This window comes from Pleurodeles waltl, chromosome 1_1, assembly GCF_031143425.1.
Source record: "Pleurodeles waltl isolate 20211129_DDA chromosome 1_1, aPleWal1.hap1.20221129, whole genome shotgun sequence".
Classification (NCBI taxonomy): domain Eukaryota; kingdom Metazoa; phylum Chordata; class Amphibia; order Caudata; family Salamandridae; genus Pleurodeles; species Pleurodeles waltl.
This window is the reverse complement of record NC_090436.1, coordinates 484005437-484018608: the sequence shown is the minus strand read 5'-3', so window position 1 is coordinate 484018608 and position 13172 is coordinate 484005437.

Below are 13172 nucleotides of genomic sequence, written 5' to 3'. Positions count from 1 at the left end.
GGTTCCGATGAGCGGTGAAGGTGCAATGCAAAATTTAGTCATCGTCATTGAGACTGCCATTGATGGTAGATCCAAGATGATTGCACTGGAAAAAGCATTGTGCAGTGGCAGTTCCACAGGTGATGTGTCAAACCCTGTATGCAGGATGCAGCAGTGATGCAAGTCTGTTGTAATTGGTCCACGCACCAGCTGCGATGTGTCAGTTCTGCTTGGGGATGCGCCACTCAGCCGAGGACGTGGATCAGTTCTGCTTGGAATGTGTCACTCAGCAGAGGATGTGTTGGTTTTACTGAGAGAACACCTTCCAAGGGTCCAAGACTGGGGTGGCACCACTGGGCAGAGTAAACTCCCAAATGACAGAGTCCAGGTACAGAAGCAGGAGGGTTGGAAGTCGTTTGTGTCCCTAAGACTCAGATCAAGAGGCCAGCCAACTAGCCCTTGGAGTCACTCTGGGTTCTGGGTTCACGTTTTGCAGGTCCAGTCCTTCTCAGCCAGGCAGAGGGCAGCAGGTAAGCAGCAGGTCAGGAATCCAGGAGTCCAGCAGAGTGGCAGTCCTTCAGCAGCACAGCAGTCCTTCCTGGCAGAGTGTCTACAGATCCAGTAGGGTACTGCAGTGATGGGGTCTGAGGTCCAGTACTTATACCTATTGGTGCCTTAAAAGTGGTAGAGACTTCACATACTTGCCTTTGAAATACACGGAGGTCCTCCCTTCCTACTCTGGCTCCAGACTCAATACAAGTGGAATTGCAATTCAAAATCTGACTGCACTATAACCTATTATATGGTACTACGTTTACCCAGGGCCCTTAAATTAAATGTTACAAGTGGGCATGCAACACTTATTGTGCCACCCACTGAAGTAGCTTTTTAAAACATGTCTCATTCCTGCCACTGCAGCCTGTAGTGCGGTTTTTAAAAACTGCAGTTTTGGACCTGGCAAAATAAACATTTTGCCAGGCCTAAATCTTCCTTTTTAATACTTATAAGTCACCCCGAAAGGTCGTCCATAGAGCGGTGTGCTGTATTTAAAAAGTAGAACAAGTGTACTTACATTTTAGATCCTGACAGTGAAAAACTCCTAAAGTTGCTTTCCAAGACTATAAGGCCTATCTCTCCCCATGACTCACACTGGGTTACCTTATTGCCTTTAATAAGTGATAACTTTGGCTTGGGAGCAGATATAAATGTACTGTTTACACTTAAATGAATTATAATTTAAAATCCTCTTCAATGGAACAGTTGAATTTTACGTCACAGTTCTGAAAATTACACTTTTAGAAAGTTGGCATTTTCTTTTCCTAACCATTTGCGTCTTCTGCTAGTGTTCTGCGTCACATGATTGTGAATGGCGCTGCTGTTGGTGTTTGTGTATTGCTTCCAGACATTGACAGCTTAGTTGTGGACAGGATGGGCCATCCTGGCAGTATGACTAGGAGGAGTTGCACCCAGCCATACTTGCAATTCAAAGACCTCTGCCTCACACATGCAAGAAGGAATCTGACACCAGGCCTGCCCTGTCTGTTGTCACCCCAGAATTCTTGAGGCCTTGACAGGGGAATGGAAGAACTTTCCAGAACCAGAGGCATGTCTTGCAAGGGGAATCCCCCCACTTTAAAGGCTGACAGCAGGTAGAAATATTGTACCTCCAGAACTGCTCAGAAGAAGGACTGCCCTGCTTCAGAGAACTGCCCTGGTGTCTGAGAAGGAAGACTGGACTTGCTTACCTTCATCCGAGGCTAACCTGAGTGACTTCAAGTGTCAGTTGACTGATGTCCTGTCTGAGTGACAGGGACAGAATAAGCTTCAGAGGCCACTTTGCAACTGTCCAGCTGAAATGCTGCAACTGGATCTGCCTGAGCTCTGCTTCCCTCTGCTGGAATAAGTTCCTGATCCCAAGAGTTGCCCCTCAGATCCTTGACCCTTGGCTGTCCTCAGTCTGAGCTCCTCCTAATAAGGCAAGGTGAAATTCTGAAGTTTAGGCTCTTTGTGACCACAAACAGTCTCCTTCATGCAGAGATTCTCCACCCACGATAACTGCCAATGTGAAACTCTGGTGTTCCTGACTGATCTACAACAACACCCAGCACCAACAGCCCACAGTGACTGCTAACGTGAAGCATCACCAATGATCATCTCCAACACCGATCGGATTTTGGCGATACAGCGACGACCGTCCATAACACCCGACCTGCGCCTCATCCCTGGTGGTCCAGTGGCATCACAAGTAAGTATCTCTTTCTCTCTGTCGCTCTTTCACTCTTGTTTTTGCTGCCTTTTTCTATATCTTCTCTTGTTTTTCCTCTATTCCTTTTTCCTTACTCCCCTCTTTCCTCTGCCCCGTCCCCTGTGAAGCACCTTTCCCGCCCTCCCAGCTGACCGCTCCCCCCACACCCTCCCCTTCTTAATGTCAGCAGCAGCGCGGACGCGGGTAGCGGGTGCACTGCTGGTGCACCAAAGGCAAGCCCACCTACTCCCGTCCACGCCTGGACCAGGCCAGTGCCAGGAACCCTGGCCTCTGTTAAACCACCCCCTGGACTGCCTCTGTTACAACTCCAAGACCCTCCTTCGCCTCAACACCGGATGTCTCAGCAACTACTGCACCATCTCTCCCAAGGATACCCACAGACCTTTCACCTGCAGGAACTACAACTTCAGCATCAGCCTCAACAAACCGAGGGTACTCTCTGCACATAAAGATACCAACAACCTCCTGAACATCCGCTCCCTTCACAAACACGGCACCGAACTCTGGGACTTGATCGACACCGCCAGACTGGACATCACCTTCCTTACCGAGACCTGGACCAACCCCACCTCGGGTCCAGACATCGCCATCGCCATCGTCATTCCCAATGGTTACAGAATCCTGAGGAGGGACCGGCCCTCCCCCCCGGGCAGAGGACTCGCCATTGTACACAAGTCCTCACTACATGTCAAGGCCATCCCAGAAGAACACTGCACCACCCTGCAACACCTTCACTTCCTCGTCCACTCCAACCACAACTTCTCCATCCGCAGCACCCTGGTGTACAGGCCATCAGACCCCTGCCCAGCTTTCATAGATGGCATCGTAGACATCGCTACCCACCAGGCCCTGGCGGCAGTTGATACCTCCTCCTCGGCAATCTGCCTAATTCAGAGCTGCAACCGCGCCCACCAAGGAAGGACGCACTCCGGGAGCGCATCAACTCCTCCGCACACAACTCTAAGGAACTCTTCTCATTCATCAACGAGTTCACAGCTCCACCCCCTCCGAAGCCACCAGTATCTCCCCATCACAGGACCTCTGCGACAAACTCGCTTCCTTTTTCCACCACAAGATCCAGGACATCTACGACAGCTTCCTCCCGGAAAATCTGGCACCGGAACCTGTGACCGACCCATCCCCCCCAGAACCCACCCAGTCCATCCACAGCTGGTCCACACCCACCACAGAGGAAACAGTCAACGTCATGAACAGCGCCCACTCTGGAGCCCCCTCATACCCCTGCCCGCACCACATATACATCAGAGTCAGCCCATCCATCACCCCTGAGCTCCGTAACACAATCAACTGTTCCATCAACACGGGCACCTTCCCCGAGGACATGAAACACACCAAAATACGCCCTCTCCTGAAGAAACCTTCGTCTGACCCATCAGGACTAAAGAACTTCCAGTCCATCTCGCTGCTACCCTACCCCATTGGAGAAAGCAATCAACACACTACTACAGAATTTCATCGAGCCCAACAACTACCTGGACAGCTCCCAGTCCAGCTTCTGCAGAACCACAACATGGAAACAGCCCTCCTTGCAGCCACAAACAACATCCAATTACTCCTAGACCGCAGCCACACCTCAGCACTCATACTCCTCGACCTCTCAGCAGCATTCAACACAGTGTCTCACAACACTCTGCGCACCAGCCTCCATGACATAGGAATCCTTGGAAGAGCCCTGGAATGGATCCACTTCTTCCTCTCCGGGAGGACGCAGAGGGTCAGACTCCCGCCCTACACTTTCAGACCCACAGGAGTCAACTGTGGAGCCCCCTAAGGATCCTCACTGAGTCCCACACTGTTCAATGTATACATGGCCCCTCTTGCTGCCATCATCAGAAGCCACAGTATGAACATTGTGTCATATGCCAATGACACACTACTCATCATTTCCCTCACCGAAGACCCGGACACGGCCAAAATGAACTTCCACTCAGGAATGGATGCCGTATCCACCTGGATGAGAGGAACCTACCTCAAGCTCAACTCTGACAAGGCTGAGCTCATCATCTTTGGAAACGCCACCTCAGCTTGGGAGGGCTCCTGGTGGCTCACATACCTCAGCGCCCCCCCGCACTGACTTAGCACACCCAAAGCTTAGGAATCATCCTCGACTCCTCCCTATCCATGACCCGCCAGGTAAACTCTGTTGCCTCCTCCGGATTGCACACACTCCTCAAACTTCAGAAGATGTTCAGATGGATCCCAGCAGACTGTCACAGGACAGTCACCCACGCCTTAGTCACTAGCAAGTTTGACTACGGCAATGCCGTCTACGCCGGCACCTCAACTAGGAACATCAAAAAACTTCAACTCCTCTAGAACGCTGCCGCCAGACTCATTCTGGACCTTCCTCTCCGAGAGCACATCTCCCAATACCTGAGAACCCTCCATTGGCTACCGGTATAGAAGCAAATCATCTTCAAGCTTCTCACCCTCACGTACAAGGCCATACATAACGCAGGACCAGCCTACCTGAACCACTGCATCTCCTTCCACACCACCGCCATATCCAGCTCTGCTCAGATGGTCCTGGCCACTGTCCCTCAGATCCGCAAAACCACAGCCGGAGGATGATTTTTCACTGCACTGCAGCAAAGAGCTGGAACAATCTCCCCCTGCACCTCAGACAAAGCCCATCGCTCACCATCTTCGGGAAGAACCTCAAGACATGGCTCTTTGGATGAGGCTCCCCCTTGCCCCCCAGTGCCTTGAGACCCTCACGGGTGAGTAGCCGTGCTTTACAAATATTGATTGATTGATTGAGCTACATCAATGACCATCAGCTATACTCTCCCTGCTCCTTGTGGCCTCCTCCACTATGAAAGGATCTCTTCTCAATGGACTTTAAGAAAGTAACTCTTTCAGCAGGTCTATCCTGGTCTCTATATCCGACCCACGCTCTATTGCGGTTGGCCTCAACATATGACTTTCCCCTGGTCTAGCATGACCAAATGACTTTGAGTGGAACTTTGTGCTTTTAGGCATTATCTACCTAAAACTTTAAAATTGCATAAGTCCGGTTCTACTAATTTAAGTTGTGTTGTTCTTGCATCATTTCATTTATTACAATTTATGCTATTTTTTTATTTGGTTTAGGATTTTTCTTGTGTTTTCACTGTATTACTGTTGGTGTGCTGCATACATACTTTACATAGTGCCTCTACTTTAAGCCTCATAGGTTTCTACAAAGCTAACAGAGGGTTAAGCACAGGTCAATATAGTGACTTTTGTGGTTCACCCTGACAAGGAGTGTGGTGGTTGTTGCTTGAGTGGAGCTTACACCCCAGTCAACCAATAACCCCAATTTCTTAGACTATGGAAATCAAGGATGGAGACCTAGTAAAAGTAAAACTGCACGGAGCACAGCGTAAAGGCCTGCCAATTATTGGCCCATCACAGAGAGTCACAAAGTGTTTGGGGTCCTAGGTTTTTGCTGGAGAATATGAGAAGCTAGAATATATCTAAAGTAGCATGGGACAAAAACGAGTAGCTTGAGGGCTGAATAAATGGCCAACACATAATATTGTACCATTTTCATTTGAGGATAATGAGTAAAGGTCAGTGAATCCAGCCTGCAAGTCTCTGGTCTCCTGAATCCCTAATGCCAACTGCACCATGTAGTCTTGATTCGAGGCTGAATCACCCCCCTCCCTGCCCCCACTCTTTGAGCATGGTGCCTCTAGCACAACATTCTATGCCACCTTGGTTCTGGGTTCAAGTGATTCTCGCCCAGGCAGAGGGCAGCAGGTCAGGAATGCTGCCCAAGCTCTGACTCCGGCAACAGCGTCGCCGACGCTGGATTCAGAGCCGATCATTTTATCAGACTTAGAAGCCCATTTTCCACCACCAAGACAACACCAATACACCCATTCAAACCCAGAGTTGTAGACTGTTCACCGTGATGATGATGAGGATGCAGATGACTACACTTATGGTGACCCTGATTTGGATGGCAATCTTTTTGACGACCTTCAAGATGCAAGTGGTCTGGACACCTCTCCCTACATTGATCTTGCTTCCCCACAACCAGCCATGTCAACTGAGGAGTCTGCCTCATTCACAACAGTAATTAGGAGGGTTGTGGAGGTTGTATACCTCTCTCTCACTACAACAGAAGTAAAAACAAATGTCCGCAATGAGGTTCTCAACCCGGGGCAAACCAACCAAGAACCTCTTGCCCTTCATTTTTCGATGCTGTTGCTTGCTCTTCTATTGGCCCTGTATTCCAGTGTTGATGATGAGTGTTTGTCTGCTGAATTACAGGCAAAAGTGATCCATAAACAAAATCCACCCTTGGTGTAGCTGCTAAAGCAGGGGGTTCACGGCGCCCCTGCTTTCACACCTAATATCACCTATGGCTGATTGACACAGCAATTGTTAGTTCAAAGCAGCAAGTACAGTAAAATTAAGAAAGAAGGGAAAAGGAGCCCTAGGGCTTCCAAGTCATACATGTGTATAATAGCTCCTGCTCACACACATCTTTTGATCTGTTGACCAAGCCTCAATCACAAGGAGCAAGAAGCCACATAGGACTAGTACAGTTGGGGGCCTTGAGGTGTAGATTTTCTTTGATTTCTTTGATCCTTGGATGGAGTAGGTTGATGGGCCTAGGGTGGAGTTTGGGTAAGTAGAAAGGTGAGTAAACAGAGAGACTTAGGCCCTCATTACAACCCTGGCGGTCGGTGTTAAAGCAGCGATTATACCGCCAACAGGCCGGCGGAAAAAAATGGAATCACGACAGTGGCAGAAACGCCAAGATAGACAGCCACTTTAACACTCCGACCGCCACGGTGGTACAAACAAACAGCGCGACAGTCACCGCCAACAGACAGGCGGAAGACAATGGCCTCAGTGCTGGCGGCAGACTTTGTTGCAGCGGTGCTTGCGGCGGCATCTGTGGCATTGGTGCTGGCGCCGGGCTCTGTGGTGGCGGTGCTGGTGGCGGGCTCTGTGGTGGTGGGCTCTCTGGTGGCGGTGCTGGTGGTGGGCTCAGTGGCGGCGATGCTGGTGGCGGGCTTAGTGACTGCGGTGCTGGTGGCGGGCTCAGGGACTGCGGTGCTGGTGGCGGTGCAGGTGACGGTGCAGGTGGCGGTCTTTTTCTCCGTACCGGTTGGCGTCAACGTGGACAGAAGGTGTGATACTGGTCCCATAGTCGGTGCCACCATGCCCTCGCCTGAACCTGCCCTTGATTTTCTGGCCCTTCCCCAACAGCTGTCTTGCCACTATCCCCTTTTGTTTTCCCTCAGCCCTTGGTGGCAGGTGTTTTCACCTTCTCCCTCCGGGATGTGGGCAAAATTTTTACTTTCGCAGGTGGCGGAATGTCCTTGCCCTCGCTCCGTGGTACACTGGCTGCCCTGATGCTTGGCGCACTCCAAAAGCCCGCTGATGCTGGGACCCCTGTGCCCGGTGATGTGGTGGCTGAGGTGCTGGGTTGGGACCTGGAAAGCCTGGCCCTAGGGGATGGACGGGGGGGAGGTGTAGGGAAGAGGTCAATGTTAGCCAGGAATTGCTTTTTACACACATTGGGATGGGTAGATGGAGTGGGTTTGGGAGTGGAGGAAGAGGTAGTGGTTGTAGGAGGTGTACGATTGCTGAATTTGGGTGAAGGTGCATGGGCTGGAGGCTGTTGTGAGGTGGATGGCTGTTGGGTGGGTGTGTGCCTGCGTTTGTGTACTTTGGGAGGAGGTCTCACAGACACACTGGTAGAGGACACAGGGGATGTGTGAATGGTAGTTGGGGTGGTGAGTGCACGTGAGCGGTGTGTGGTGATGGGCGTGCTGGTGATGGAGGTAGTGGCTGAAGATGTTGTGCATGCAGGTGTGAGTGGAGATGAGACAAGGAGGGAGGAGGACGACGTGGAGGATGGGGACACAGTGGAGGCAGTGGATGTTGGTATTTCTGCATGGGAACGATGCTTGTGTGAGTGCCTGTGGGATGCGTGGTGCTTATGTTTGCCAGAGGCACCCTTGTGTGATGAGGTGTGTGTATGCTGGTCTGATGGTGTGCTTGGGATAGGCTGAGGTACAGGGGATTGGGTCTGGGTGGAGGAAGTTGGAGGGGGGAGGCTGGACACAGGGACAATGGTTGCCATTAGTGCTGAGGCCAGAGCCTGAAATGCTCTCTGTTGGGCTGCCTGGCCAGAATGAATGCCCTCCAGGTATGCATTTGTTTGTTGCAAATGCCTCTCGACACCCTGGATGGCATTCACAATGGTAGATTGCCCAACGGTGAGGGATCTCAGGGGGTCAATAGCCTCCTCACTGAGGGCAGCAGGGCCGACTGGGGTTGGGCCTGAGGTGCCTGGGGCGAAGGAGATGCCCACCCTCCTGGGTGAGCGGTCTCGGGACACAAACTGAGGGGCTGCTGAGAGGGCGGTGCTGGTAGGAGGGTGGCAGCAATACCTATTGATGCGGGGGGCACAATGGGGCCCGCCACCACAAGCGAGCTCCCATCTGAGGAGGAGTCGATGTCGCTGATGTCACCTCCTGTCCCCGCCGTGGACCTCCCCTCGCCCTCCGTCCCACTGGTGGCTTCAGACTCCGTTGGCTCGCACTCCAGGGCCAAGTGGGATGCAGCTCCCTCCTGCTACGGTGCCACTGCTCCTCCGCCTGATGATGCTATTGCACACAAGAACAGGGAGACCACAAAAAGGGTGGGGGAAAGACAGAAGAAAGACATGTTCAGTGCATGCAATACCACTACCGTTGGCAGACACTACAGACACAGCAGCCCTCTGCACTACGCCATGCACTTAGAGATCCTAGATCAATCACATGCCCATGGGGTACAAGGCCTATGCCCGATTGCTGCACACATGGAAGTCACAGGAGCCTGACTAGGTGTAGATGGCTCTTTACCACTGGTGGGGTTGGGGTGCCACATAGCCTGCCTCACAAAGGGCCCTTGCCTACAAAGCTCGCCCTGGCCTAGGGTAACCCACTGCCCACCTCCCCCACCCAGACACCTCGTAATGCGCGCTGAGTCAGATGGATGTGACGGTACTCACCCCCTTGTGGCTGCTGTGATGCCCTCAAGTGCCCATCCAACTCCAGATACGCCACCGCCAGGATCCGTAACATCAGGGGGGTCATGGTGTGACGGGCACCCCTCCCACATTGGGAGGCCATCCCCAGCTGGGCCTCTGCCATCTTCTTGCTCCAGCAGCGAATGTCATCCCAATATTTTACAGCAGTGGGTGCTCCGTCTATGGTGGACCCCCGGGTCCGGACATCTTTGGCGATGGCATGCCAAATATCCTTCTTCTGGTGGGCACTGACCTAGAGGAATAGTACAGGGGAAAAGGAAAAACTTCAACCGTCCGGACCGTCACAGTCATTGGCCCACATTCCCACACTTGCCCTGACGCAACTAAAACTCACCATCTGCACATGCAGGCCTCAATCCCCCCCCATGTATCTTCCATCCACACAACTCCAAACAGGCATTGCCCATGCAGCATGCTCACAGTGTACTCACCTGTTTGTCTGAAGGACCGTACAGTAGCGTGTACTGGGGAGGATCCCATCCACTAACTTCTCCAACTCCTCCGAAGTGAAGGCAGGGGCTCTTTCCCAGACACATGAGCCATCGTCGCTTCCAGACTGAGGTCACAGAAGCACTTGCAGTGTAGGTCCTCTCCTGTCGAAGTTCAGGTACCAAGTGAGTGAACAGACTGAAAATGGCGGTCACGTCCGCAGCGGTGCGTACCGTCACCGCCGGCGTACATCGTCATTGGCTCCTGGGACCCATAGGGTCCAATGTTAACCAATGCAGGATTGCGCTGCGGTCTTCGACCACCTACCGCGACGGTGTAGAACGCCAGCGCAGTTACCTCATATCCCCTTGTCCCACCTTACAGGTCAGGCAGCCGCCATTTCAGGGGGCCACATGGCATTAATATTAACTGTGTCACACCTATTTAGGCCTTGCATACACACAGTAACAGGCACATTGCGGATTTACAAATGTTTGCTGATGACATGTAGTAATACCTCAGTGTTGGCTGACTCTCTGCTCGGTGTTTTCCTCCATAGGGCACGTCCGCTGGGGCAGGTAGTAAGATGGCGGCATTGTTGATGGACTTAAGTTCCTCCCTGATCTCCAGATACTGTTCCTCCTGCAGCCGATGGGTCTCCTGAAACTTGGCCAGTACCGTTGCCATCGTCTCCTGGGAATGATGGTACGCTCCCATGATGTTGGAGAGGGCCTCGTGGAGAGTGGGTTCCCTGGGCCTGTCCTACCCCTGTCGCACAGCAGTCGCCCCAGTTCCCCTGTTTTCCTGCGCCTCTGTCCCCTAAACCATGTGCCCACTGCCACTGGCCCCAGGTTCCTGATTTTTCTTGGGTTGGTGGGTTTGCCTGGGTTCCCTGTAGTGGTGGACACACTGCTGCTTGACGTGTCCTGGGGACAGAGGGATGGGCCCGCTGGGTGGGTGCTGTGCTGGTGTTTCCTGAGGGGGTAGGCTCTGTGGTGGCTTGTGCCAGTGTCAGGGGAACCGACTGTCCCGAGGTCCCAGATGGGCTGGACTGGTCATCTTGATCCAGTTGGACAGAGCTGCTGTCATCACTGTGGGCCTATTCTGTGGGGGGAGTGGACATGTCTGGAACCTCCTGTCTGGTGACGTTGGGTTGGGGTCCTGCAGGGGTGTAAAGGCATAATTATTGCATCTGTGTGTGCCATTGTGTGCAATGGGTGGGTGACCCTGTACTCCAGTGCTTGCCTTCTTGTGTAGGACCTTGTGTGATAAGTGGTTTGGGGATCTGTGTGGGTATCTGTAGTGGACATGCTTTGGTGATGGGTGTCCATGCTTTGGTGTTGCATGCAGGGCTTGGTGTTGGGATGGGTGGGTTGTGATAGTGGGACATTTGTGAGGTGTTGGAGTAATGGGGTGAGGGTGGGGTATGTGATAGCATGCAGGTAGGGTGGGGGATGTAATAGTTAAGATTTGACTTACCAAAGTCCATTCCTCCTGCTACTCCTGCAAGGCCCTCAAGATGCAGTATAGCCAAGTCCTGCTCCTCCCATGTTGTTAGTTGTGGGGGAGGAGGTGGGGGTCCGCTGCCAGTCCTCTGAACTGCAACCTGGTGTCTTGAGACCATGGAATGCACCTTCCCCCGTAGGTCGTTCCTCCTCTTCCTGATGTCATCCCGTGTTCTTGGATGCTGTCCCACTGCATTGACCCTGTCTTTTATTCTGCGTCATAGCTCCATCTTCCTAGCTATGGAGGTGTGCTGCACCTGTGATCCAAATAGCTGTGGCTCTACCTGGATGATTTCCTCCACCATGACCCTGAGCGCCTCCTCAGAGAACCTGGGGTGTCTTTGCGGTGCCATGGTGTGGTGTGGGTGATGTGTGAGGTGGTGTGTGTTGTGATGTGTGAGGGGATGTGTTTGTGTGTGTTGTCTGAGGGGCATGGATGTTGTGTGAGTGATGGTGTTGTGTGTCTGTGGATGCTAGTGTTGTTGATGGTGGTGTCTCTCTCTGGGCTTCATTCTCAATTTTTGTCGTAGGGGTTTGTGGGTGATGTGGGTGTGTGTTTTATATATTATTGAGTGTGTGGGAGTGGTGTGTGTATGTGTATCAGATATGTGTATTTCGATTTGTCCAATGTGGTTGTTTTTTTATAAATGTGTGTGTATTTTGAGCGCGGCGGTGTGCACCGCCAATGGAATACCGCAGTTGAAAGACTGCCACGTGGATTCGTGGGTTGTGATAGTGTGGGCGTATTCCTGTTGGCGTGACGGTGGATGTTTTGTTATCGCCAGTTTATCACTGACCTTTGGTGTGGCGGACTTGTGTGGGCGTCTGGATTTTGGTGGATTCCGGGCTGTGGGTCGTAATAGCTGTAGCGGAATTCCGCCGCCTCAGCAGTGTGTTGGCGGTCTTCTGCATGGCGGTAAGCAGGATTTACCGCCAATGTTGTAATGAGGGCCATAATCTGCTATGACACCTTCAGGAGCAAAAGAGAGTATAGGCACTTTTCAGCTCTATCTTAGCACAGAAAGTGAATGATAGTGTTGTATAAGATCAAAAGTGAAAGCCTGCACATTTTAGTTTGATTTGCTTATTATGCCATCACCAATTCTTGAGTGGGGTATCATTAAAACCACCGTTCTTCACCAATTCCCAGCAGAGAGCTGATCAAATAATGACAACAACCCTGCATTAAAGAATATTGTGTGCCTGAGAGAGGTTTGTGGAGAGATTTTCCTTCGGCTTTGTCTCAAATCTCTGGCTTTGGAATTCTGATCCAAGGTCTAATGAAGTTTGCCTTTTGCAGGACCACAAGGAAACAGGGATCAAGGTCATTTACACAGCCTGCTTGTTCCTGTCGAACTTCACTCCCATGGCTCAAGAGTGAAGCCAGTCGTGGGACAGAAAGCTGAATCTTATCTGGAAGAAAACTATCCTTCAAGTTTCACAAGGACATTTTCTTACCTGCTTCCGTGAAACCTCTTCCTCAGTAGCGTATAATTATTTGTAGGACAAGAAACCATGTTGCCGGAAACTGGGTTGTTAAACTGGTAGGAGGACACTCCTATCAACTTAGTAAACCCACTTTAGTTAGGTCACAACAGAGTTCAATGTAAATTGCTGCTTAATAGTTGGTAGATGTGGTACAAGCAGCTTGCAATTCCCCAAAGAAACATGTTCTAAGTTCATGCAGTACAAACAACATAAAATAACACAACTGAATAAAATTCTAAAAGAAACTGGAAAATACAAGAAACGTATAATAAAAAAAGAGGGCTAAAAACACATTAGGGGATCTAGAGATATGGGGCCCGATGTATCAGCAAACAGTGCAAATTGCAAAAATAGGCCATTTGCAAAAGCAGAATCCCCTTTCACAATGTATGAAAGGCATTTGCATGCTAATTTTAAGGAATGCAAAAATAGTGATTCCCTA